Here is a 27,095-nt window from a genome sequence, read left to right as displayed (position 1 = left end):
TATGTCCAGGGGCTCTATTCACTGAAAAAGCTGAAAACAAAAACATAAGATGCAGACCTGTACACTTGTGTGTATGTGAGTGTCCTGGCTCCAACAAGCTCACAAGTGCCCTGTGGAGAATGATGGTAGGGTAGGTTCTGGGGGTGGCACCGGTGAGAAGACAGGCGTTTTCTGGCCCCACAGAATAGACAGTCTAGTGGGATGAGGTTTGCACTCAAGATGTGGCTTCCTAAATAACAACCTCTAGCCAGGCCTGAGGACAGAGCCTGGTGATGTGCATGCCTGGCCTCTGGCACCCTCTGGTGACTGTGGCTGTGTCTCTCCTAGTGGGCTGTTCATCACCAATCATGACAAGGGCCACATTGCCACCATGCTCAACTCATGGCCTGAGGATGACATTAAGGTAGGGTTCTTCTCTTCTGTGCTGTTGCTCTGTGCTGGACTGGGTCCTCTCAGCCTGGACCAGAAAGGAAGCCATTGCATCACCAAAAGGAAGAGTCAACAAACTTGTATAAGGCCTGGCTTCCACACCTGTCATAGCTATGCACAGCAATCCTGACAGAGGGAGAGTGGGTCAGAACAAGGCGTCCAGGTATAGCAGGGGCTGAGGATTTGAACCCAGATCCTGGTGCAGGGTAACCTTGGTTTCTCTGAAAGATGATGGCAGATGGGTTTCCTCCACTGAGCCTGCAGCTACTACCACCCAGTAAAGGGGAGTCGAGGGTACGGGGGCCTATGCTGACTTAGGTAGGCTGGCATCCAGAGGAGGACCACTGCAGGAGCACGCCCCCTGTCTTGCAGGCTGTGGTGGTGACAGATGGGGAACACACCCTTGGCCTGGGGGACCTGGGCTGCTATGTCATGGGCATCCAAGTGGGCAAGCTGGTGCTATACACAGTGTGCAAGTGAGTCAACTCACAGCAGTGCCTGCCTGTGATGCTGGATGTGGGTACCAACAACCAGGTAATGACCCCAACCCACGGTACAAGGCCCTGAGGACAGCAGGGATGCTTCTGCCTCAGGGAACCTCCTTTTCATGGACAACACAGGAGGAGAGAGAAAGAGAGATAAGTATAGAGACAGAAATGCCAGGTCAGGCCACATACATGTCCTGCAATAAGCAATCACAGAAACCAGAACTCCTTTGTTCTGCACCCTAAAAAGAATTTATGTCCTGGGACCGGGTGGTGGTACACCTGGTTGAGTGCACACGTTACAGTGCTTGAGGACTCAGGTTTGAGCCCCCAGTCCCCACTTGCATACAGAAAGCTTTACAAGTGGTGAAGCAGTTTTCCAGGTGTCTCTCCTCTCTTCCTTGATATCTCCTCTAACTTCTCGATTTATGGCTATCTCGAGTCAATAAATAATGACAAGAAAAATAATAATAAACGAATTTTGTCCCATACTCCCAAAGGGGGGAAATGTTAGAGGAAGATGACCAGAGGAGACTAAACCCCTATTATCCTGGGATCTAAAATGTTTTCACCAACAGTCTTTGTTTCTAAACCATCATTGAGAGGGAAGAGAATCAGGAAAATCAGAGGATGTCAGGTACTGTTTTGCTTATCTGAGAGAGAAGAGGGAAAAGAAGGAAGGGCATTCAGAAGTAGTGATAGGTGTAGCTATGACGTAGAAAGGAAGTGAAGACAGAGTCATAGAAATGAATAAAAATGGGCAAAAGAGATAAAAATTCACACACACACACACAGGCAGAGAGAGAGAGAGGGAGAGGGAGAGGGAGAGGAGAGGGAGAGGAAGCGGGAGAGGGAGAGGGAGAGGGAGAGGGAGAGGGAGAGGGAGAGGGAGAGGGAGAGGGAGAGGGAGAGGGAGAGGGAGAGGGGCACCAATATATATTCAACCCACACCTATAACCTCAGAACTATGGTGGTTTCTGCTGGAGGGGGTTGGAAACACAGAACTCTGATGGTAGGGATAGTATAGAATTAGACCCCTATTATCCTATAATTTTGTAGCACACTATTAAGTCACTAATAAAACATAAAATTAAAAGGAAGCAGGAGAAAAAGCCAGGCCAAGTAGGACAAGGGCCTGGCCTAGATGTGAGTCCCCCCACACCACACAGGGGTGCTTGGCTTCAGGGGAAATTCAGGTGCTTTGGAGTCTCGCCTTCTCCTCCTCCTCCTCCTCCTCCTCCTCCTCCTGCTCCTGCTCCTGCTCCTGCTCCTCGTCCTCCTCCTCTTTCCTTTCTGTCTCTCACTCTTTCTCTATCTGAAAAAGTTGGTGGGGCAATGAAATTGCACATGCCTGAGGCCTGGCTCCAGAAAGCTAGTCATGGAGAACATGAAGAGAAGTGGTGAAAGTAGAATAGTGGTTTCCATTCTAGGCTCTTTTCTTCAGTATTTTTCCACCAAAGCCATCCTACATCCTAAGACCAAAGCTGCCTTTTCCCAGCAAAGCCATTGGAATCCAGCTGTTCTCAAGTTCATGTGTATTATGAGTTCTTTCCCAAGTTAGCTTTTGTCCTACTGTGTCATTGCTTTGTTTGTTTGTTTGTCTGTCTTTCTGACTACTTTACCAGGGCACCAATCAGCTATGGCTTATTGGTGATGCTGAGGATTGAACCTGAGACCTTGGAGCCACAGGCATGGGACTTTTTTTTATTACCATCAAGTTGTCTCCCTTGCCTCTCTGCTCCAAGGGTGTCATTTGATTGGCTGTTGAGTGTATCCACAGTTCCATAAGGAACTGCCCTCCCACAACTGGACTCAGGAAATTTCTCATCTCCTGGCAAATAGAAAACTGGTTCCAGCACTCAGCATCTACAGATTGGTGTTTATTTTCCATCTCGATTATCTTCTTAGGAAAAATTCTTAGAAATATCAGACTGGGGAGATAGCATAGGTCAACAGAAACACTTTTCTACCTGAGGCTCTGAGGTCAAAGTTTCAACCCCCAATCCCATCATAAACCAGAGTTAAGCAATGTTGAAGGGGAGGGAGAAAGAAAGAAAGAAAGAAAGAAAGAAAGAAAGAAAGAAAGAAAGAAAAGAAATGAAATATGGAAGAAAGGATGAAAGGAAGGAAGGAAGGAAGGAAGGAAGGAAGGAAGGAAGGAAGGAAGGAGGGAAGGAAGGAAGGAAGGAAGGGAAAGGAAGGGAAGGGAAGGGAAGGGAAGGGAAGGGAAGGGAAGGGAAGGGAAGGGAAGGGAAGAGGAAGAAGAAGTAAAGAGACTTAAGAAGAAAGAAAGAAAAAAAAGAAGTAGGGACCAGAAGATAGTTCACCCAGTATGGCACACATGTTATCATGTGTAAGTAACGACCCAATTTCAAATGCTCATGGTGGTCTTCCGGCTTGGAGGGGAGGAAACTAGAAGCAGTGCCTCAGTGTCTCTCTTCTGTCTGTCTCTCCTCTCTGTCTCCCTCTATGCCTTTCAACCTGTATCTAAAGAGAAATAATTGAGAGTGGGTGGGCCCATGCAATGGTGTACCTGGTTATGTACACACTGCAGTGTGCAAGGATGTGGCTTCAAGCCCCTGGTCCCCACCTACAGGGGCAAAATGTCACAAGTAGTGAAGGAAAGCTGCATGTGTCTCTATCTTCCCTTCTCTAGCTCCCTCTCCCCTCTCAATTTCTGTCTCTATCCAATAATAAATAAATAAAGTTATAAATTATAAAAAGGAAGTAAAACATTTGGCTGCTTGAACCAGCAATTTTGTTGTGCAGGCACCAAGCTCCAGGACCAACCCTGTGTCAAAATTTAAACAAAGAAACAAATAACTTAGCTGGCCTGGAGGTGCAGAGGAGCCCCCTAGGCTGGAAGCTTAGCCCCCAGACCCCTTCAGCACAATCACCTCCCAGCCCCATGTCCATCTTTCCCACTATGCTGGGCTCCTGATTCGTCTGTCAGTCTGGCTGGCTGCCCCAGGAGCTGCTGGGGGACACCCTGTACATCAGCCTGCAGCAGGAGAGCATGCATGGGGAGGATTATGACCAGTTGCTGGAGGAGTTCATGCAGGCAGTCACCCACAAGGGAGCAACACAAGCCACTGGGATGGGGTGGGGCAGGAAGTGGCTCCGAGGACAAACTGGGGTAGGGAGAAGGGTGCATGGGAGGCAAGGGAAGAAGACCCTGCCTCACCTCTAAACTCAGAGACAATCAGGGCCATCAGTGGTGAGTGTGAGTGGGGTGTGGGGGTGTGTGGTTACTGAGGCCCATGGGGGAGGGAACCCAGCATCTGAAGTCCAAAAAGGAAAACCTACAGGCCTGAGCTGTTCTGACTGGAGGCAGGCTTCAGAATGTTTTGAGTGGAGGGGAAATGTGTCCTTCCCACAGAAGGTTCTAGAATTCAGGATGCCTCACCCCTACCTGAGGGCCGGGCTGTGTGAGTAAGTAGGTCCTGTGGATACTGGCTGTGAGATTGATGAGGGGACATCTCTGCCCTGGAATGAGGGTGCCCTCACTCAGTGGGAGACCTACCCGGAGGAGCCCAGCTAAGGCTAGTGAGTTCCTCACTCTGTCTTCCCCCAGCAGCCACACACACACACACACACACACACACACACACACACACACACACATCTGGTGCCAAAAAGATAGATCCTGAAAAAGGAGCTGAAAGTGTCCCTGAAGAGATGAATATGCTGAGGAGCACACATGACGCTGAAGCTCAAAGGGGCAGGAGTGTGGTGGATGTGTGGAGAAAAGCCAGAGGATTGTCATCCAGGAATGCCCAGAGAGGCTGTCTTCTGGCCTAAATTAGCCAGCGCTGCCCACAGTGCTCTGGCTTCTCTTGGGGCAGAGCCCCCTGACACAGGATGAGGAACTGAATGAACTGCATGTCTCAATGTCTCTTCAGGGACTCTTCAAGGAGCTGGGAGTAGCTGCAAGTGCTGGGTTCAAGCCCCAGCACCACGTGGGAGCATCACAACACCAGGGTAACTTTATGCCTGGTGTTGTTTCTTTCTGTTTCATGCCCCCACCCCCAACAAAAAATAGACAGTGACAGGGCAATAGGTGTGTTGTCTGGTAGAGTGCATATGTTACGAGGCCAGAGAACCGTGGTTTGAACTGCAGGCCACTTTGTGTGAGCACCTGCAGAGGAGACACTTCCTGTGCAGAGGAGCAGTGCTGTGGAGGTGTCTCCCCACCTCTAGCTCTCTATTCCTTTTGGTATCTCACCCTTTCAACTCATTGCTGGGGCTCAGTGTCTGCACAGCTCCACCGCTCCCAGATGCCATTACTTTCTTTCCTCTAGATAAAGGGTGACTGACAGAGAGATAGAGAGGAAAGACACATAGAGGAGAAGAGAAACCACAGCACTGGTCCACTACTTGTGAAGCCCCCCAACCCCCATTGACAGGTACCCATGTAGTGGCTGGGGTTCAAACCTAGGACCTCTTGCATAATAGCCTATATTCTCACTGACGTCTAACTCAGATACGGAATGCACTGCCTCGTCCAGTTTGAGGACTTCACCAATGTCAATGCCTTCTGTCTGCTAAACAAGTACCAAGACAAGTACTGCATGTTCAGTGATGACATCCAAGGTATGTTCCGCCCTGAGATTGAGTGGCTGGGACTGGCTCCCTCACACAGGACCACCTGCTGCCAGAGTACCACTGGGGCTCCACTGTCTGGTGACTCAGGCTTCGCTGTGACCTGGGAGAGAGTGCTGGGGCTTTGCTAAACCACTGCTCCCTGGTCTAGGCCTTGGAGACCATGACCACATCCAGGGAGATGAGTATTACATGACTGCATATATCTGTGACTGTGTACAAGGATGCAGGTTTGAGCCTCTGGACACCACATGGGAGCACCTACAAGGGGGAAGCTTCATGAGCAATGGAGCGGTGTTATGTTGTCTCTCCTCTTTCTATCTCTCTCACTTTTAATCTCTCTGTCTCTTGACTTCTATCATATACATATATACATATATATACATATACATACACACACACACACACACACACACATATGTCATGTAGGCATTGAGTCCCAGCAAGAACACTGGTGGCAAAAAAAAAAAAATTGAATGAAACATGTAAGGGGCATTCTAAATAATTTAACTAGCAAATGCAAGCTGGACTAGGACAGAGCACCTTTGTGAGCCACAGTTTCAGCCTCTCTCCACAGAAGAAGCTAACAAAGACCTGGGGCAGATATAGTAAATGTTTAAAGCACTAATATATGGGGGTCATATGGTGGCATGGCCAATAGATCATACAGGTTATCATGCTCAAGGACCTGACCCAAGTTCAAGCCTCCAGTCCTCACCTGCATCAGGTAGCAGGAAGCTTCATGAGCAGTGAAGCATTATGACAGATGCCTCTCCTTCTCTCTGTCTCAAAGCACTGGATATACTTACAGGGAATTATGAAGTGTAAGCAGTGGGTCCCCTTTGACCTTGAAGACCTGTTTGTGGGGGACATAGCAAACACTGTCAAAATCTACAAGGACGTCCTGGGGTGGAAGTCCCCAGGAGGGTCCAGAGAGGGGCTTGAACCAAGGTCTTTAGACATGGTTATGTGTTCACTCTACCATGTGACCCAACTGCTGGTCCCCTTTTCTATTTCTAAGTCCTAACACGTCACCCAAGAGCTCCCCACCCCAATGAAAGTCAATGTTGAAGAAAAAACCCAAACCTTCTGTTGTAGGGTTCAACAAATGCTAATCAGTCTTTGAGGTTTTGGGCTGTAGTAGGGGGGTAACTTTTCCCTCCAAGGGAGTCTCAGATGTCACCCCAGGGAGAACACTGGACCAACAGGGTAGACAAAAGGCTGGGGTGTGGGCTCTGGAAGCCACACACAATGCTGGGGCAGAGTACCAAAGATCAAAGGTTTAGTAGCTGCTCAGAGGTCTAGATAAAGTTTACTTAGTAACCTGAGGGAGCAAGTTGGGTGTCAGTAGAGCAAAGTGCAAGGTGGCAGTGGATACAATCAGGGTTATTCCCATCACAGGGAGATTAGATTCTACCCATCACAGGATTAATTTGATTCCAGCCACCTGAGAGAACATTCCACTCCCAGGAACAAGACCCAACCTTGGAGGCTGTTCTGCTGAGGGTCTTTGGTGCCATCTGGTGGTTAGAGCACAATCCCTCCTCCAGGAGGTAGAAGGCTGTGCTGAAATAGATTCCTGGGCTGAGGAAACTCTGAAAGTCTTCTAGGAAAGATTTGCAGGGACCCAAAAATCACCAGGGTTGGCAGAAGCACATCTGTGGACTCCATGAGATTCAGCTGAAAGAGGGTTGGGAGGAATACTATTTAAAAAGGTCTCTGCACCCCTAACTTCACAGCAGCATAGTTTCTTTTTTTTTTTTTTTCATTTATTTAAGAAAGGAGACATCAACAAAAACATAGGATAGGAGGGGTACAACTCCACACAGTTCCCACCACCTGATCTCCATATGCCATCCCCTCCCCAATAGCTTTCCCATTCTCTATCCCTCTGGGAGTATGAACCAGGTTCCGTGAGATAGAGCATATGTTCACATGTATCCATAAACTAGGGCAAAATATATACCTGAAAGCAGAAGTACACTAGAGTCTGCAGTGAGTACCCCACAACACTTCATCTCCACCATTCCAAACTTTGGGTCCACGATTGTTCAGCAGCATAGTTTCTAAGAGCCCAAACATGGAAGCAACCCAGGTGTCTAACAAAAGATGAGAAGCTGAGAAATTGTGGTCTATATGCACAATGGAATACTACTCAGCTCTTAAAAATGATGAAGTCATATGTTTTACTTCGTGTTGAATGGAGTTTAAAAGAATCATGTTAAGTGAGATCACTAACAAAGAGGAGAATGAATACTGAATGATCTTACTCCTGGGGGAAATTAAAAACAAGGATAGAAAGAGAAAACACAAAGTGAGACTTGCACTCGGTGTTTGCACCAAAACAAAGGAGGAGAAGAGAAGGAGAGGAAGGGACTTTGGGGCCCCTGGGCTGAAAGGACCTAAGCTTGGGGTGACAGTGTTCTGCAGACACCCACCACAGGGAGGTGAGACTTGCACACATGTGTCAGCAACTACCCTGTAAACCATTACCCCCCAATAAAGTTATTTGGTGGTGAGGATTTTAAAGAGCAAGAGGAAGATGGATGGACTTACTCTATATCCTAGGAGAAGAGGAAAACAGTTGGTGATATACTAAGAGGGCTTTGATAAAATGGTGGGCAAAGGGAACTGGAGATTTCTGGAGGAGGGTCAGTCTATGCAATGTTTAACACCTCTGTAACTGGCCTGAGAGAAAGAGACAGAGATGAGGAGAGACTTACACCATGGCACTTGAATCTTTATCTCATAGACAGGAAGCAGGAGTTTGAACCTGGGTTTTTGCACATGGCAATGTGTGTGCTGTGACAGGTATGCCACCACCTAGCCTCATAAACAAAAAGTTAAGTCCAATGACTACTTCTCTTATTTATTTATAAAATAAAAAATAGAAAAAACATATGGTAAGTGGGGTAAAATTCCACACAATTCCAACTGTCATAGTTCCATATCGCATCCCCTGCCCTGATATCTTTCCTAATCTTTATTCCTCTGGGAGTATGGACCCAGGATCATTATGGGGTGCAGAAAGTGGGAGGTCTGGTTTCTGTAATTGCTTCTCCACTGAGAATGGGCATTGGAATGTCAAACCATACTCCCAGCCTGTTTCTATCTTTCCTAGTGGGGCAGGGCTTTGAAGAGTTGGGATTCCAAGATACATTGATAAGGTCATCTTCCCAGGGAAGTCAGGTTGGTATACTGATAATGTCTGCAACTTGATGTCTGAAATGACTACTTCTGAGTTGTCCTCACCCTTTGTAATAATTGAGTGACTTCTTTCTTTTTAAGGGTCCATAGACTTTTTGTTGGAATTTGAGGGCCTCTTCTCATTCAGGGAAAGATATATCTATCTTTGTGTCATAAGATCTAAGTGTGAGTTCAGATTTGTGACTCCCTCTCTGGGCCTAGGAAGTTTCTTTGGGTTGAATATGATTTCATGAGCCCAAGAGACCTCCTCCTACTAGGTCCCCAGAAAATCTACATGCTCTGCAAACCAAGCTGTAAATTCATGTTCAAATCTCTTCTCCCCTGTCTGTAGTAGTGTAAGGCCCTGGTGATCCACTGGGCATAAAATGTAGGCCAGAGACTGTGCTTGAGTCTCCCCCCAAAAAAAAAATCAATGTAATGGGCTGGTGGGGGGGCAGGGGTTGTTGCAAGAAAGACAATCAGCATCCTCTGATCCTGATTTACTACCTCTCCCAGGAGTGTCTCTCTTCCCTTCTGGTTCCCATTCAATGGTTTTCAAGCATATCCTTATTTGATCTGGTAGATTTGTGTGTTTGCTTATAAGTGAAAGTTCACACTGTCTCTGTTTCCCCGCTGGCCTTGTTTCTTGATGTGGAAGCCCTCTAGGTCCTTCTTGGTGCAGGTGGTGAGTCTCTGTTTGGGTCTTTGTCTTCTTCTGTTTTGTGTTGTTATTTTGATTTTTGCTTTTGGCAGCAACAAAAAATGCAGTGCTGCCCTGTGCAGTGTTCTGCTGGCATCTGTTTATAGGCACTTAGGTCAATGCCAGAAATGATCCCAGGATGACTGTGGGAGGGATACACAGCAGCTTCTATCTTTACATAACAGGCAGTTACTCAGATCTTACTCGGTCTCTGGAAGCCAGATGGACACACGGGGTACGCCCCCCAACAAAGAAACTGAACCCACTCTGCTCTGTCACAGGCACAGCCTCCGTGGTGGCCCGGATCCTAGCAGCTCTGCGGGTCATCATAAACTGGCTCTCTAGCCATGTGTTCATTCTTTCAAGGAGCAGGGGAAGTAGGTGCTGCCAGGAAATGGAGAAGCCTAGAGGTGGCCTGGCATGATGCCTCATCTGGACACTGAGCTTCTGTGCCATGTGCATTGGGCTGCATTGGAGGAACCTCCAGACCTGTGGGCTTTTTGCACCCTCTCTCATTTGAGGATCCCTGCGTCCCCCAGGTGTGGAGGTAGGAGGGCTGGCTGCTGCCTCCCTGGGTCTGAGCCTGTCCTGTGTGGCACCCCCACGCTGCCCTGGGCATCGCTCACCTCCTGGTCATGGCCCTGGAGAAGGAAGTCGTCCCTGCGGCTGAGGCCACCAAGAAGATCTGGATGGTGGACTCCAGGGGACTCATTGTCAAGGTGGGTTGGTCTGGGGGCAAGACTTGGGGTATCATACAGCAGCTGGAGATGGGGTGCTTACATGTGAGGGGGAAAGCCTGGCAGGCAGGAGAGAGATGAGGAGGTCAGGGCAGGGACTGCTCTTTATTTGGACTGATAAATTGATTTTTCCTACCAGGGTTACCACACTGCTTCACTGTACCTGACGGCCATTATTAATGCAGAGAAAGGGAGAGAGAGAAACACATAGGGAAAAAATGAGAGGAAAATAGAGAGAAGGGGAGACTTCTGAAGCACAGGGTGATCCCCCTCAGATGTCACTCAGAACCTGAATTCAGGTCCCAGATTCCATTAGCTTAGAAAACTGGGGAGAGGGACAGGAGTGACAGTTCAAAGGTCATAGCTGAAAATGTAAAAACCGGGGCTAGGAGGTGGCACACCTGGTAGAGCACACACGTTCCCATTTGTGAGAACCTGGGTTCAAGTGCCTGGTCCTGACCTGCAAAGGAAAAGTTTCCTAAATAGTAGAAAAGTCTGAAGATGCCTCTCCCTTTCTATCAGTCTCTGTCTCTATAAAAAAAAAAGGGGGAGAAAAAAAGAAAAGAAATGTAAAGAAAAGGAGGATGGAAGAAGGAAGGAGACAAAGTGATCACTGTGAGTAGTGGAGTTGTGTAAGCACTGAGCTTACACAATAATACTGCTGGCAATGATAATAACAATAAATTAAAGTATAAGAATCATGGACACCTGCATGCAAGAGCCATATATTTCAATGGGCAGGGTGCATGCCTTGCCATGCACTTGAATCACATTCAAACCCTAGCACCACATGGGAGGTTGTCACTGTACTGGGAGAAGCTCTGGTGCTGTGGTGGCTCCCCTTCCGTGTGTGTGTGTGTGTGTGTGTGTGTGTGTGTGTGTTTCTCTCTCTCTCTCTCTCTCTTTGTCTCTCTCTCTCAGTACACAGAGTGCTCTCTGTGGCTCAAATGCAGCAACTCTGCCTAGGTTCCCTGTAGGACCATGTGAAATCTTGGTAGAGTTTAGGGGCGCTCTCCTATCCTTGGATGGAGGTCTGGAAGGACACCCCACTTGTTGGCCTCTCCCGTATAAGGGTGAGCTAAGAGGGAAAAGTCTTCCATGACTCAGTTTCCCCTTGCTAGTCTCTCAAGCCCACATAAAGCAGACAAGCCTCTCACATTAAGTTTTCCCTGATAGCAGGCCAAATGGCTGCCTGATTGAGAGTTCACTCAAAGTTCACTATAGTCCTTCAAAGTTCACGCATTCACTATAAGTTCACCTTTTGATCATATAAGAGAACAAACTTTATCATACACTCTTTCCAGTGATTTGGCTGTGAGACCCCCACATCTATTTCCTTGGTTTTGATCTATGACTTACATGAAGCCTTACCTCTTTCTGTTTCATCTCATTCTACTGGTTTTACCACTATGCTTTTCTTAATACCTTTGGATAATTAACATGCCCGCATCATGGAGACTAATTGTCTTGACCTTTTGGTATCACATCAATTCTTGTCATTCCTACCCCTCCCCACCATAGGGGTAAGCTGACCTTTAAAAAACTTGTAATTTATGACATATATGAATAATGTCCTTTGTTCTCTTTTCTACAAAGCCGTGTGTTTTACACTAAATAAATTAGAGCTTCATACTAAGATCTCTCCTGGTGTTCTTACTGCATCTCAGAGTCCCTATAACTTGCGACAAAGAAGCCAGTGGCTTACCTCCTGGTTGGAGGCACTCCACGTGAGCGCCAGCAGTTCCCTACAGCCACACATCTTCTTTCTCTCCAAGCAGGGGAGGAGCCATCTGAGCCCTGAGAAAGAGACTTTTCCCCAGGACCATGCTGAGAAGGGCTCCTTGGAGGAGGTGGTGCAGCAGGTTAAGCGATGGGTTTGATAGGCTGAGCCCCTCGGGTTGTAGGAGTGGCCCGAATTCTGCTTGATGTGTGGTGTCAGAATCCTTGTTCTCACAGCCCTGTGTGTGTTCAGTGGCCACCTCCCTGTCATTTGCTAGTCTGGGGAGACTAGTGCTTGTCTGATGTCTTGTGATTGTATGGTCTGGTGGGTGGCCAAAGGGACCTGACAGAAAAAGTCAGGCCGTGAATATTATCAATAAGGGCTTTATTTGTGTGCTTCTGGAGCAAGGTTCTCGGTTCCGGGCAGGTAGGGGGTCACATGAAGTTGCAAGCAGGGTAAAGGAGGGAGATTCTTTCTTTTTTTTAATATTTATTTTATTTATTTATTTATTCCCTTTTGTTGCCCTTGTTGTTTTATTGTTGTAGTTATTATTGTTGTTGTTGTTGTTGTTGGATGGGACAGAGAGAAATGGAGGGAGGAGGAGAAGACAGAGAGGAGGAGAGAAAGATAGACACCTGCAGACCTGCTTCACCACCTGTGAAGCGACTCCCCTGCAGGTGGGGAGCCAGGGTTCGAACCGGGATCCTTATGCAGGTCCTTGTGCTTTGTGCCACCTGCGCTTAACCCGCTGTGCTACAGCCCAACTCCCAGGAGGAAGATTCTTATAGGTGAGGAGAAAAAAGAAACTTAGGTGAGAGTCCAGTGGGCATTTTCCATGACGTTAAGTGTGGTGGGTCTGTGGTTTAGGAAATTGCTAGTCTCCAGCAGGCATTCCAGGGATGCGCTGGTATTGCTGTGCTCTACATTCTTATGACTGAGTGTTTTTATCCACAAGTGCCTTCAATGGTCAGGCCCTCCCAGATCTATCATTCTGCCCTTTTTGGTCATATATGGAGGTAAGGTCATTATTGCTGCTTCCTGCTAAACGGGGGTGATGTGGGGTGTGAGTTAAAGGTCAGAATAGGTCTGCAGAGGCCCAATGGGCAGAGGAATGTAAGAGTGTAGAAGAAGTTGGTTGACAGATACTCTGCATAGCTCTTGAATGCAGGTCATAATGAACCTAATAAGGCAGGGTTAAAAAAAAGCAAAGAAATTAGGATTAGAGTGATATCTCTGTAGAATCTTCTCATCCTCTAGATACTTCTTTTATTTGTTCCCACTGTGGTGCAGGGGGGTCAGGGGGAGGACAGAGAGGGAATCCACAGTTAGTCTGGGTGCTTTCTCCCCAGCTGTCCTGGTATCAGGGCTGTTGGGCTATGCCATGGAGGAGAGAGGAGATCCGGAGCAAAGAGGGAACACAAATCTTTATTTGCACGGGCACCTCAGAGTTGCGTGAGAGTGCTGTGGTTCGGGGCACGTGGAGGTAGCAAAAATGGCCACCTCCTGGACCACCCTCCTTTACATCTTATCACCTAAGTGAAAAAATGGGCAAAAAAGGCTAGGGGCAGAAGGAGAAGGGTTTTATAGGGCAACAACCAGGAGTGCCGTGTCTGGACAGGATTGGTTGAAAAAGGCACTGAGAGAATATCTTGGGAATTGGCAAAGCCTGAGGGGATAGCCTGACAGATGCGACTGCATCTGCATAATTCCCCAGCATCCCCCCCTTTTCCTTTATATCTAATGGACCCAGTATAGGAAATATAGAGTGGAGCAGGTGTAAGTGTTTTTAATGGAATGCTGTGCTCAGGTGTGGAGATGTAGGACTTTTTGTGGGGAAGGGAAGACTTACATGGCTGCCAACTTTGTGAGATTCATGTCCCCCCCCATGCTCAACCACTCTTTAGAGAGAGAGACTTACCTAGAGGGACTCATCTCATAGGTTAAGCTCTGCCAGGCTCCACCATCTCCTCACATTTTTTTGTATCTTTTTATCTAGTTATTACATTAATATAGTTCAATATCTGTAAAAGACTCTATCTGTGACAGAGGAATATTAGTGTACGGGTGAGCAGAATCCTTTTAGGCATAAACCTGAATGATATAACAAAACAGGAAGGGACAAGTAGGGGAGCAGTAAGAGCCAGTTTGATGCTAAGAGGAGTCATGGTGTGCAAAAGGGGCATTTCCTGTCTCTGGGACAGGGCTTAGTAATGAGGTGAGGGGTTCTGCCTCTGGGGTCATCTCCTGCCCCGGGGGACAATGCTTAGTAATGAGGGGGTGTTTCCTGCCTCAAAGGACAGGACCTGCATGAGGGAGGGTGTGGCCTGCCAAGAGGAGGAGCTATTTGGCGTTGTATAGTCCTCAAGGCAACAGTCTGCAAAGTCCATGAACTACTCTGGGTCAGTCTTTGAAAAACCAGCAGCATGAAGGGAAGAAAGCTGCTATAAAATTGTGTAAAGTGTCCAAAGGGTATACCAGCAAGTCTGATAGAAGTCTCAGTCCAAAGTAGGTGACTAGGGGGAGAAATGCCATGGGATGAAATGATGCACGTCTATCTCCACGGGGTACGTCAGCCACTGGAATTCTGCTTTTCTGTAGAAAGTGGGCTGGAACTGCCATAACATGACAGACAATGCAGAAGCGGGAAGGGCATACAGGCAGTAAGAAAGTTCTGTCCTTGGAGTCTGTGAATCAGGTTCTTCAGATCGCATCAGGTTTCGGGGGGGGAGGGGTGCCACTGTAGCCATGCCATCTAGTGGGCGATGTCAGAGTGTGTAGGGGTCCAGATGGTTTTTCCCAGGATTCCTGTGAGAGAAACACAAAGAATCTGCTTCCCGTGGTTAGCAGGGCATCTGATTTGAATTTCATATAGAAAAAGAGGTTTGATGCCTTAGCCAACTGAAAATTGGGGGATGTATCTTTCTTTATTTCTTTGTTTGGTTAATTGGGCCTAGGTGTTTGGAAGGCCTTCTCAGCAACCATTTGTCTTTGGGGGTAGTAAGGGATGTTTGTGGCATGGGTCGATGCTATAAAGGGAAACATCTTTAAATTGTTGGCTGACAAAGGCAGGCCTATAGTGGCAAGATGAGATACACCAGTTAAGTGTAGAAGAATATGTGAATGTTGTTAATTCACATAGGTTGTGTACGGAGGAACTTCTTATAGTTTAATACCTTACCATATGAGCAGATGCTTCTTCATGTGAAGGCTTTGACATAGTTGTAGTCAATTACTTGTGAAAAAATTAACAAGTTAGAAGTTTACTATAATTGATGATTCAATGATTATAATTGGTTTAACTATATAATTTTGTTTAAAGGTCATCTAATGTGACCTCCTGTAGCAGTCTCTACATCAGGATCTTTAGACCAATTTTTGTTAAAATATATATCGCTTTTTTAACCATTTTTACTTTGGACTATAAACAGACTCAGGTTACTTAGAGAGTTAACACATGTTAGTGACAATGGTTTTAATATTTTCAGTGTCAGGGTGATGCCAGATCTGTTGTGGATTAATTTCCACAAGATAGCTTACAGGGCACTTTGGGGGGAACTCCTATAGCGTCCTGTATAGAGAATTTGTATTTTAGTTTGGGGAATGTTTTGTCACGTTAAACATTTAGACTTTTACCTTAAATAGTTACTTTTAGCAAATTAGTTTTGCCTTGCCTTGTAATAATGTAGCTTTAAGGTTACACTTTTAACCATTAAATTAGTGTTTACCAAACTTGAAGCATACCCATAAACATTTAGTTATAACACACAATTTGAGAAAAACTTTATTATGAAAACATATCATTTTAAAAGAAAATTTAGATCTATCTTTACTCACACAGTTTAAGACTAACCATTTTATATATACACCAAGACTTTTACATTAAAAATCAAAAGAGAGAAAAAAATTGGAATGTTTCTGGACTTCTCCAGAAAACTTGGCTGCATCCAGCATTTTTATATAAAGTCACTTACGTTTTTTAGAGTACTGTGAGCAAATGGGTCATACAAAAATTTTTGGTCATTCAATACACTCACTCACAAAACACAACTGGCCAGTCATAGCATAAGATATTCAGAGAAGGGGTAGGAGAGAGGGCTCTGTGAGCCAGATTTTACAGATTTCACCATGTCATATTATGGGTCCTGGGGTGCATCCTGCATCTACTTCTCTTTCAGTATTTCTTGTTCCTCGGGGATAGCAGCGTCATCATGCAGGTATTGTTGGACACGGTGGCCAGGGACCCAGACAGGTTTGGAGTACTTCTGTGGAAAAACGCATGTGAAACCCCTCCCAATGGTCAATAGGGGGTCAGGCCCTTTCCACATTTTATTGAGTGGGTCTTTCCATTTGACCTTAATAGCTGGGAGGGTGGATGGTGTTTGCCAATGAAGAATAGTAGGAGGCAGGTCTGAGTTTTTGCAAATATTAAAGAGATTGAATGTAGTTAAAGCTTTTGCTAGCTGGATATTGGGGGCTACATTCATCCTTTATCTTTATTTAATAGAGCCTTAAGGGTTTGATGGTCCCTCTCAACAATGCCTTGTCCCTGTGGATTAAAGAGAATGTCTGTGGTATGAGTAATGTTCCAATGGGAACAAAATCTTTAAATTGTTTGCTGGTAAACACATTCCTATTGTCAGTTTTCAGTTGAAGAGGTAAGCCCATTACAACAAAACAGGAGAACATATGGATTATAAGCTTTTTTGAGCTTTCTCCCATCTGAGCTGTCACCCACATAAATTTAGAAAAGGTATTAATTGAGACAAACACATATTTTTGTTTGCCAAAGTTGGGTATGTGGGTGACATCCATTTGCCAGAGATCATTGGCTTTTAAGCCTTGGGGTTTAACCCCAAGAGTTTGAATAGCAGGTGTTTTTATGAGACCTGCACAGGAAGAACATGTAGCAAGAATATGTTTCAAATGTGCTAAAGGAACATCAGGAAGTCAAGCTCAAAGGTCTTTAAGATTAACATAGTCTACGGCCATACCACCCTGAACACGCCCGACCTCGTCTGATCTCAGAAGCTAAGATTAACATGGGTTAGAGAATGAAAGTCAGCAGGATTAGAGACAGAGGTTAGGAGAATTCCTGTGGAGGTGAGGCAGTCAGCTGCAGCATTCCCTTCGGATAGCGAACCAGGAAGAGGGCTGTGGGAACGAAGGTGTTGAACATACATTGGTTGGGTTCAAGAACAGAGCATAGAGAATTTGAACCAAGAGAGAGGAAAGTGGGTTGTCATCAATTTTCACATAAGAATGATCAAGCAGTGGAAGTAAGTTAACAGTATACACACTGTTAGAAAAAAGGTTGAAGGATTCTGGTACAGCTTTTAATGCAAGGAAAACAGCATAAAGTTCTCTGTACTGAGGGGAATTATCAGGAAGCTCAGTAAAGAGGGGTTTAGGGGATTCCTTGTCTGGGTAATATGTAAGGGAAGCAGCTGCCTTTTATCCACCATCAGTGAAGACAGTAGGAGCAGAGGGGATGGGATCTAGAGAGAAACGTTTAGGTACTAGTAGAGGCAACAGAGGTAAAGAAGCTATTAATTTATTAGAAGTTAAATGGTTATCTATTTGTCCTGGAAACCCCACTAAACTTACAGCAAAATGAGAATGGTGGTGTATGAGCCACTCTATATCTGTGAGAGAAAAGTGAAGAATAATTAAATCCGGCTCCCTTCCTACAACTTGAACCGATCTGTTTCTTCCTTGGTGAACCATGAATGCTAATGCATCTATCTCAGTAAGAAGTCTTGGAGCTCCGCCTACTGGCATATGAAGTCACTCGAGAACCCCATGGTTCTGCCACAGTTCCCCCACTACTGTGGGGGTGTAGTTAAAGATTAGAAGGTTTACCAGTGAGGAGGGGGAGAATTGAACAAGGTTCATGTCTTGGAGGGCCTGGTTAACCTTTCCAGTGCCAAGGAGGCTTTGGGTGTTAACATACATTTTGAGGATGGCTCTTTGTTTCCTTTTAACAGGTCAAAAAGTGGTTGGAGACAGCTAGTAGGCAGATAAAGATACTGCATAAGCCAATATAAATTTCCAAGAAAACTTTGTAAAGAAGCAAGAGTGAGATTAGAAGCAAAGGTAACAAGATTTTAAAGGATGAATTTGCGTTAAAGAAATTTCTGAACCTAAGAAATATATTGGAGGAATTAGCTATTCCTTCTCAGGAGCTACATTAAGGCCACTTTTCTTTAAGGCAGGAATAAGAAAATCACGTAGGGCACGGAGATCTGTTATCTAATTCTCCCTATATTAAGATGCCATCCATGTAGTGAAAAACCTTAAGACCCTAATGAATATATGGAAAAAGGGCAGATTCAACAGCCTCTTGACAAATTGTAGGACTATTGGCAGTACCACCCATTCAAATCTATCAGCAGGGCTGCCAATATTAATGGAAAGAACACAGAAGGCAAAACACTTACTATCTTGTGGGTGCAAGGGAATAGAGAAAAAACAATCTTGTATATCAATAGCCATGATTGGAATTCCCATGGGAATTGCAGAAGCAAAAGGCAAACCGTTTGGGGGGAGCCCCAGACTTGCATGGTTTTATTTACCACACAGAGATCTTTGAGGAGGTGCCATTTTCCCGAATGTTTTTTAATCACAAAGACAGGAGCATCCCACGGGCTTCAGGAATGATGAATGTGTACCAAGGAAAACTACTCTCAAACAAGCAATTTTAAAATTTCTAGTTTATCCCTAGGCAAAGGCCACTGTTCCACTCAGGCTCATTAGAAAGTCAGTCTAAGCAGGAAGTTTGGTTACGAACAGTGGCAGTTAGTATTGGGGGTGCTGGTTAGATCTAGAAGTCTCACAGGAGGGGGTGTTGCACTCTGAAGAGGCATCTGTGGGTATTATAACATCGAAAGATTCCAGAATATCTCTGCCCAGTAGGTTGGTGCTAATATCAGCTACCAAAGGGTGGAAGTGTCCAGTAGTCCCTTCGGGGTCTTCCCACATAAGCAAATCTGGTGTGAGAAAGGCTTGGTTCAACCCTCCAACTCCGTGTAAATGGGGCCCTGGGAGGAGTTCCAAATTCTGGGGAACCTCTGCTTGCCTTAGAATCATCTTTTCTGCCCCCGTGTCAATCAAACATTTAAAAGGAATATTGCCAATCCTTACTGTCATAGTAGGGTGACCTCATTGTAAAACAGAAATGGTCCACAAAATTTCAGGGTCTGAATTTGAACCATTCAGGGACATGCCATTTTTTATGAAACTTGGACCAGCAATCTCTCCTCCAATGAAAACCTTTCTGGCATCTAGGACAAGGTGTTCGTGGCCTCTGGCTCTCTGACTGGAGGCATGGTTGTCCTAAGGTGGGGTCACAGCTTATCTGGACATTGGTTATGCCAATGCCCTTGGTAACCTCACTGAAAGCAGGCCCCATTTTGCTTATGTGGGGTAGCTGCATAATCCTGTGTCATAATGAGTGCCCCATAAGAGCCTGGTCCATGTTCTTGTGTTACTAAAATCCAATTATCTGTCTTTTGGTGTTTAAGACTGAGGCATGCCTGATGGAATTCCGGTAGCATTCCATCCCAGACAATAGAACACAGGAGGAGAAAACGGGCTTTATGATTATAAATCTTTCTCTCTAAGCTTGACCACACTCTGGAAATGAAGTTAGATAAGGATTCATGGGTTTCTTAGTGAAGGGAGAAAATGTGGACTGAGGTTGCTCCTTTGGGTTGGGTTAACCTCTCCCATGCTTGTGATGTGCAGACGCATATATATTCATAATAACCAGCTGGAAACTTGGCTTCTGCCTGATGAATTCTGGTTTCAAACTCTCCTTCTCCAAATAGTGCATCAAAATTCCACTCCAGCTGGTTCTGACTCTTTCTCTGGGATTGCTTTGAGCATTCACCATGAAAATATGCCTCCCATTGCAGGTAGATGGGGTCAGGGAGTGTAGCATGAGCTACATGCCTCCAATCTTGGGGGTTATTAAGGTGCTGGAGAAAGCCTCATAAAATGGAGTTGGTCCATGGGGCATGAATGCCGTCATGTTTAAGTGCCTGTCTGAGCTCCCTAAGTTCTTTGGAGGAGTATGGGTGCCATACCTTAGGGTTTTGTCTATTGGGTACCACATTTACCGGGAAGGTGTGGACTTTTTTGATAATGAGGTAGCAGCGGGGGGTGGAGTCATGGACATGTAAGCCGCTGGAGGAGTGGCAATGACAGCAGCAGCCAGAGAAACTGAACATGTGTCTGCCAAAATGGAACACTTGGGGTAAAATGCAGAGGGCTTAGGCAGGGCGATATATATGTATGTATATATATATATATATATATATATATATATATATATATATATCTCAAAAGCTGCAAACATAGCCAAGAGTAGTATCCACAGTGCAGCCCCAAGTAAAACATCTCCAAGATAGAAATCCTGTCCCATGAGAAAAGAGTAGAGGGTTTGGGAAGCCTCTTCCTAAAATGGAGTGAATCCCATGGCAGAGAGGAACATGGGGCTGCAGAGAGTCAAGTGGCTGTGTACTTACCTGCATCTGGGCGGGTCAAGCCCCACGTTGGGTGCCAGGTGTCAGGTTGTGCCTTGGAGAAGAAAGAGAGGAAATCCAGAGAGAAGAGAGAACACAAATCTTTCTTCACATGGGCACCTCAGAGTTGGGTGAGAGCGCTGTGGTTCGGGCCACGGGGAGGTAGTAAAAATGGCTGCCTCCCAGACCACCCTCTCTTGCATCTAATCATCTAAGTGAAAAAATGGGCAAAAGAGGCAAGGGGCAGAAGGAGAAGGGCTTTATAGGGCAACAACCAGGAGTGACGTGTTGGGACAGGATTGGTTGAAAAAGGCACTCTGAGATCGTCCCAACTCTTGCAGGAACTGGCACTGCCAGCTTGGCAGATGTGACTGCATCTGCATAAATCCCAGCTAGGGCTGTGAGGTTGAGGGTGTACTGAGGGTGGGGACTAGGCAGAGAGAGGGTGGACTAATTGGAGGGTGTTTGATAGATGGTGTGGAGTGGACTGGTGGATGTAGGGGTTTAGGCAAACACCCAACATCCAGTCTTAGGTTGGGTGCCTTGTCCCCAGCTGCCCTGAGAGTGGATGGGGAGGGTGGAAGGATAGTGGTTGTGGTGGGGGATGTTGAATGGGGTAAAGTGTGTTGGGGTGCTGAAAGGGGTAGAGACAGGTGAACTTGGGGCAGGGGTGGGATTTGGGGTTGTTTAGCGGGGTTCCTCCTCTTTGGTTGGGTGCCTCCTCCCTCAAGCACCCAGTCCACCCTCAACCAACCCTCCAGCACCTGCTACCAGGGCAACTGGAGAGGAGGCACAAGCGACAGTGAGAGGCCTTCCTCAAAACAGTGAAAAGGAGACAAGGACAGTGACACCCCCGCAGTACCTGCTCCCCTTTCTCCTAGCCTGCCCTTCTCCTCTCACTCACTGCCACAAATGATGGTCCCTTCTTGGGAGAGGAGGAGGAAATGCTTTCCAACAAAATCAGAACATCTCCTTTAGAATAGATTATATCCCAGTGAGAAAGATAGTATGGTGGCTCTGCTAAAGACTTGCATGTCTGAGACTCTGAGGTTCCAGATTCAATAATCTGTATCATCATCAGCCAGAGTGAAGGAGGAGTAGAGAGAGGAAGAAGAGCAGAAGAGCAGGAGTGTGGGGTGAACTGAGAGTGGGCAGGCCAGCCATGCAGAAGGCGCAGCTCTGCCTGCCATGTCTGCGGCCCTGTTCCCAGCATCCGAGCAGCATGGAGGGAGCCCGTGCCCAATGCCCCGCACCATGTGACATAGAGCCGGCTCCAGTGGGAGGGCGGCAGGTGGAAACCAGAGTTTGTCTCAGAGAGAAATGTTCCAGAAATAGAGAAACAGTCTCTTGAACAAGGGGAAGAGGCCTTTGGAGATCTCTTCACAGCAGAAAATCAGCCCATAGTGGGTAGGTAGCCAAATCTGCACTTATATGGGGGATGGACAAGAAAGAACCCACGTTGGGTGCCAGTATGTAGTCATGCATGAATCCCTTCTTCTTCTAGCATTTGCCCTTCTTCCGTAGCCAGTCAACAGCGTCAGGTTGAGCCTGATGTAAAGTTTCGAGACCTCCTTTGAATCTGGAGAGGTGGCAGTAGTTGACTATGTGGGTCACAGTCTGTCTGTAGCCTCAGGGGTAGTTCAGGTGGTCTCTGGCTCCCCAGCGATGGAACATAGCGGCGCACCAGCCATGGCCTGTTCGATAGCGATTGAGGAGGGCCCAATAATAATGTGCTAGGTCAAAGCCGGGTTGACGCTTGCATGGGTCTGTGATGAGGTGTTTGGTCTTTACCTCAGCTGACTGCCAACTCTGTTTCCAAGAGTCTGAAACAGAGAAGTTCAGTGTAGGCATAGGAGACCAGATTGGATGACGAGACGTCAAGCGTTGGACAGGGTGGGCGAAGATATCCGCGTATGTTGGCAGGTCCGGTCGAGCGTAGACGTGGGAAATGAACTTCGATGATGCCGCATTCTGACGAATATCTGGCGGGGCAATGTTGCTAAGAACTGGCAGCCATGGAACCGGGGTGGAACGGATGGTTCCAGAAATTATCCTCATGAATCCCTGTAAACCCCCAGATCAGAGTGGAAGAAACAAGGAGAGGAGGCAACTTGCAACTCCAGAGGGCAATTACTTGTCAAAAGCCATGGCATCTTCATCTCACTGCTGCTTCAGCACAAAGTCTTTATCCCATTCTTTCTGTAGGCTGAAATTGATTTTATTCCTTCTATCCTGTTCTGCACATCTTTCTGCTAAATGCCTGGATGGAAGGCAAAAGTCTGACTCCATCCACTGCCACCACCGCCCCCCAAGTCCTCTCTCCTTTGCACTCAGTGGGAAATCTGGTTTTGCCCTCACTCTTTGAAATAAGAGGTAAAGACAAAGGCCAGGTGGTGGTACACCTAGTTAAAGGCACACATTACAGTGTGCAAGGACCCAGGTTCAAACCTTATGTCCCCAGCTTCAAGAAGGAAGTGCATCAGGTTTCTCTCTGCCTCTCACCCTATCTCTATACAAGACAAATAATTTTTTCAACAAAAAAAGAAAAAAAAGAAAAACTGTCAATGACATGAGCAGAAACAGTGAACTCTAGGTCTCTCATAACTGAGTGGTCCAGGTCTGCTTGCTTTCAGCCAAATCCCTCTTCTGGTCAATCAATTACCACTCAAAACTGTTTATTTCCTTTAACTGATTTAAAATCTTATCTCACAGGGTGACATGTGACATGTGACAGCCTCAGAGTGTGACTGGGGAGAGTGAGATGAGAACCAGGGTGGGGTGAGCTAGGGCCAGTCATGAACTCTCCATGTGTCCACCCATGTTTCTACTACAGTGTCAAGGGAGGGGGAGGAGAGGGAGGGGAAGGAGGAAAGGGTTATGGTGGGGAAGGAAGGCCCACAACCCTTACTGTTCTTGGTTTTTCTGTAGCATGTGTTTGTCTTGTTGCTGACTTTCAATGTGGCTCAGGATAATTTTTCTTTTGTCTCCTACAGTGGTTTCTACCTGTTCTTTCATACAGTTTATGTTTCACTGCTGCTTTCTCTTTCTTCCCAACGATGGTGTAGGTGCCCATGGGATTATTGATGGGCAGACTTTAAGTTTTGTGTTTCAGCTGGAACAGAGAGTCATTGTGAAGGCTGCAGCTTTGGTCTACAGTGACAGATAGAATTTGTCTTTCTTTTTTTTTTCTTTCCTATAGGGTGTGTGTGTATGTGTGAGCAATCAAACCCCAGGGCAACAGCTGTGCAATCACAGAGTCTTTCATTACTAAGCTCTCCCCTTGACCAAAAGCCCTGCATGGTGAACAACACAGTGGACTATCTATCATGTACAGAGAGTTGTCAGGTTAACTAGATAATGGTTTGAAAAGAGGACTATTTAGGCAGATACAAAAAGAAGGCATAGTGACTAAAAACATATAAATGGTGGTGAAGCATGTTGACTACCATCTGAAATGAGGTTTCTTGAACCTTCTGCACCTACAGTCCACCTGAGGTTCTTCCTCATGTGGAGACCTCAGTTCTGGGGTTATGGAGAGGGGCCCAAGAGTCTATGGAATAAGCTCCCACCCAGAGAGGAAGTGTCACTCTTGAAAGGTCACTGGTATCCCTTCTATGTGCCCTCCAGAGAGTGGGCTCAAACATTCCAAGACAGGATTATATTTAATAGAGAGGCAGAAACAACTCTTACATAAAGCTGCCATTCTGGTTCTTATGTCTTCTCATAGCATCTGCAATGCTGAGCTAATAGGCTGAATTCATTTTTTAAATATTTATTTTTTTTTATCAATGAGAAAGAGAGAGAGAGTGGACCAAACATCACTCTGGTACATGTGCTGCCAGGGATTGAACTCAGGACCACATGCTTGTGAATCAGTGTTTGTTCACTATGCCACCTCCTGGACCACTAGGCCACACTCTTCATAAAATGTTCCTTTTTGGCATTTAGTCTCAAATTTGCAAGGAAAAAGAAAATAAATTTTAAAAGGCTGGAAATGTAATTCTGTTCATGCAGAACACTAATTTTCTAATCTTCCTCTCTACAAAGACTACATTATGATTCCAAATTATGAGCTTTTATGTTTTTTTTTTTTTAGCTGAGGAGAGGTTTTTCAGTCAAGGCCTTTATTTTTCAAACCCAAGGTCTGGCCCAAGCAAGCTAAGCAGAATGGCACCTGAAAATGGGTGGCTGTCTATGTTCTTCCTTGCACTCATGCAATACAGTAGAGTAAACTCTCCATTCATCCTCCAAACGCCTCGCCAATACATTTATATAAGCTGTGAGGAGATCAGAAAGTAGCTTCAGCTCCAAAATGTAGTGCACCAAACAAGACTTTAGTCTGCTCCTGAAAACCTGGCCATGCCCCAAACTTCATTCTCACATGAAATGCCTGATTTGGCACACTGCCAGGCAGACATGCACAGGACATCTGCAGTGGCCTTGTCTTGTCTGCTGCCCCACTACACCACCTCTCAGTAAAAGCATCTCACTACCTGGTTCTTGAACACTGCTTCCTTCTCCTTAAGCATCTGATATCTCCATAGAATCTGCTCATCCTCTAATTCTATTTTTTGTTTGCTCACACTGCAATATACCGCACTATTGACCTTGTCACACTACATGCAGAGATAGTATTTTTCCTACAATGACACCATGTGTCTGTTCCTACCTTTTGCTTTTTACCTTCACAATTATTCTTGTGCTCCCCCAAGAATGGATTTCTCAAGAAGTGTGTTTGATTAAAGGAGGTATCAACAGCAGTCAGCAAGATGGGTGTGATAGTCTGAGCTCCTTGGTTTGTGGGAGTGGCCACAATTTTGCTTGATGTGCAGTGTCTACATCAACTCAGAATCCTTGTTCTCACAGCCGTCCTCTGGGGATGTGGCAGAGAGATAGTAGAATCACAGGTCTTTGCTAAGCTTAATAAGTGTCTAGAATATCTGCTTGACTAGGCTGGAATCATTAACATAGTAGAAGCACTCTCCTTGTAAGAAAACACAGATCACCCCTTTCTCTGTCACCAGAAGGTCTACTTCAGGGAAGTTTTGAAGAGCCACCTTGGCATGTGAGGAGATTTGGTGCAGGAGGGAAGCCAGGGAAGCTGTGGTGGAGTCCACGGCTAGCTGGAGCTTGTCTTTGAAGTCTTGGGCTTTTACGAGACTGTCATCCAAGGCCCCTCTGACCTCAAATGTAAGGATAGAGATATGTAAGTTTGTTTTAGGGTAAGCATCAGAGACTACCTGAGGCCAGTGCAGTGAAATTTGAGTCTTTTTTAAAAAATATTTATTTATTTATTTATTTATTCCCTTTTGTTGCTCTTTTTTATTGTTGCAGCTATTATTATTGCTGCTATTGATGTCATCATTGCTGGGTAGGACAGAGAAAATTGGAGAGAGGAGGGGAAGACAGAGAAGGGGAGAGAAAGACAGACACCTGCAGACCTGCTTCACTGCCTGTGAAGTGACTTCCCTGCATTTGGAGAGCTGGAGTTCAAACTAGGATCCTTCCACCAGTCCTTGCACTTTGTACCCTGTGTGCTTAACCCACAGTGCTACCGCCCAACTCCCAGAAATCTGAGAGTCTTTATTGTATCAACAACTAAAATTATTGTTCAGAGTGCTGTCTGGATCTTAGTGTAGCACAACCATTTGTAGAGGCAGGTGCAGGAAGCAAGCTAGGTTACAGAAGCCCAACATGTGGTGGTTAGGGCAGTCTGTTGCTGCAGTCAGGACAACTCGTTATGGAAACAATCAACAATTAATAATTTCAGAACACTAGTATCTACTTTTTGTTGGCAAGTAAAGTGGTTGAACAGGTTCAGGTTAAGTCAAGATGGAGTCAGTTACGTTAAGGAAGAGGGGATCGTGCCACATTCCCCACTGTTTTTTGGAGATGATACCTAAAATCTTTGGCCTACCTTGAAGATTGTCTTTTCCTGGTTTGCCTTTTGGTTTGATATTTTCAGTAATATTATCCAATGATATAATTCTGGGTTTTAACTTGAATTCAATTCTAGTAGTGGGTCAAAATGTTTGTCTGTTCACTGCACCTGAATAGGGGACTAGGAGAATTCTCAGTTCTGAACAGCACCCCAGCCAGCCTGATAAATCTGAAATAAACCTGCTTGTCTTCCTGGAGTATCTGTACTTGGTTATGTAGAAGTCACAGACTACTGTCCAATGTTTCATTGTTGGTTTTTAACTTGAATTCAATTCTAGGAATGGGTCAAAATGTTGTTCACTGGATCTGAATAGGACATTAGGGGAATGCTCATTTCTGAGCAGCACCCCTGCCAGCCTGATAATTCTGAAATAAATCCGTCCCCCAGAAGGGAGTGTCTGGTCTTGGTTATGCAGAAGTCACAGCCTTAGGCCCATTCTCCTTTTAGCCTGAGTCTGACTGTGACCTGCCTCTTCTAAACTGAGGTCTGAAAAGGTACTCTTATGCAGGGTGGATGGGGTTTACTTTGGGTTTTGGTATTAGTTTGAACGTCCTTTTTCTAGTTCTGTCACCAGATCCAGTACAGTGGTGTCAAAGTGGTATGTACTTGGCAGAGAACTTTAGAGGCCAGTGTTGATAGCCTCATGGAACCTGTGGGGAATTGCACTCAGCTAGGGAAGAAGGGAACACTGTTTGGACATTTCTTTGAAGCTTCTGTGTTTGTTATACTTACATCCACAGTTTGAGGTTTCTGGAGACTAAGGAGAGAGGAGA

General features: G+C 45.8%; 1 pseudogene; it reads left to right on the top strand.

The window, feature by feature from the left end:
• The first annotated feature begins 201 nt into the window (after positions 1-201).
• Positions 202-27,095, top strand: part of LOC132533739 (NADP-dependent malic enzyme, mitochondrial-like) — a 31,663-nt pseudogene continuing 4,769 nt past the window's right edge.

Source organism: Erinaceus europaeus, chromosome 17 (genome assembly GCF_950295315.1).
Source record: "Erinaceus europaeus chromosome 17, mEriEur2.1, whole genome shotgun sequence".
NCBI classification, from domain to species: domain Eukaryota; kingdom Metazoa; phylum Chordata; class Mammalia; order Eulipotyphla; family Erinaceidae; genus Erinaceus; species Erinaceus europaeus.
This window is presented reverse-complemented; position numbering and strand designations above follow the sequence as displayed.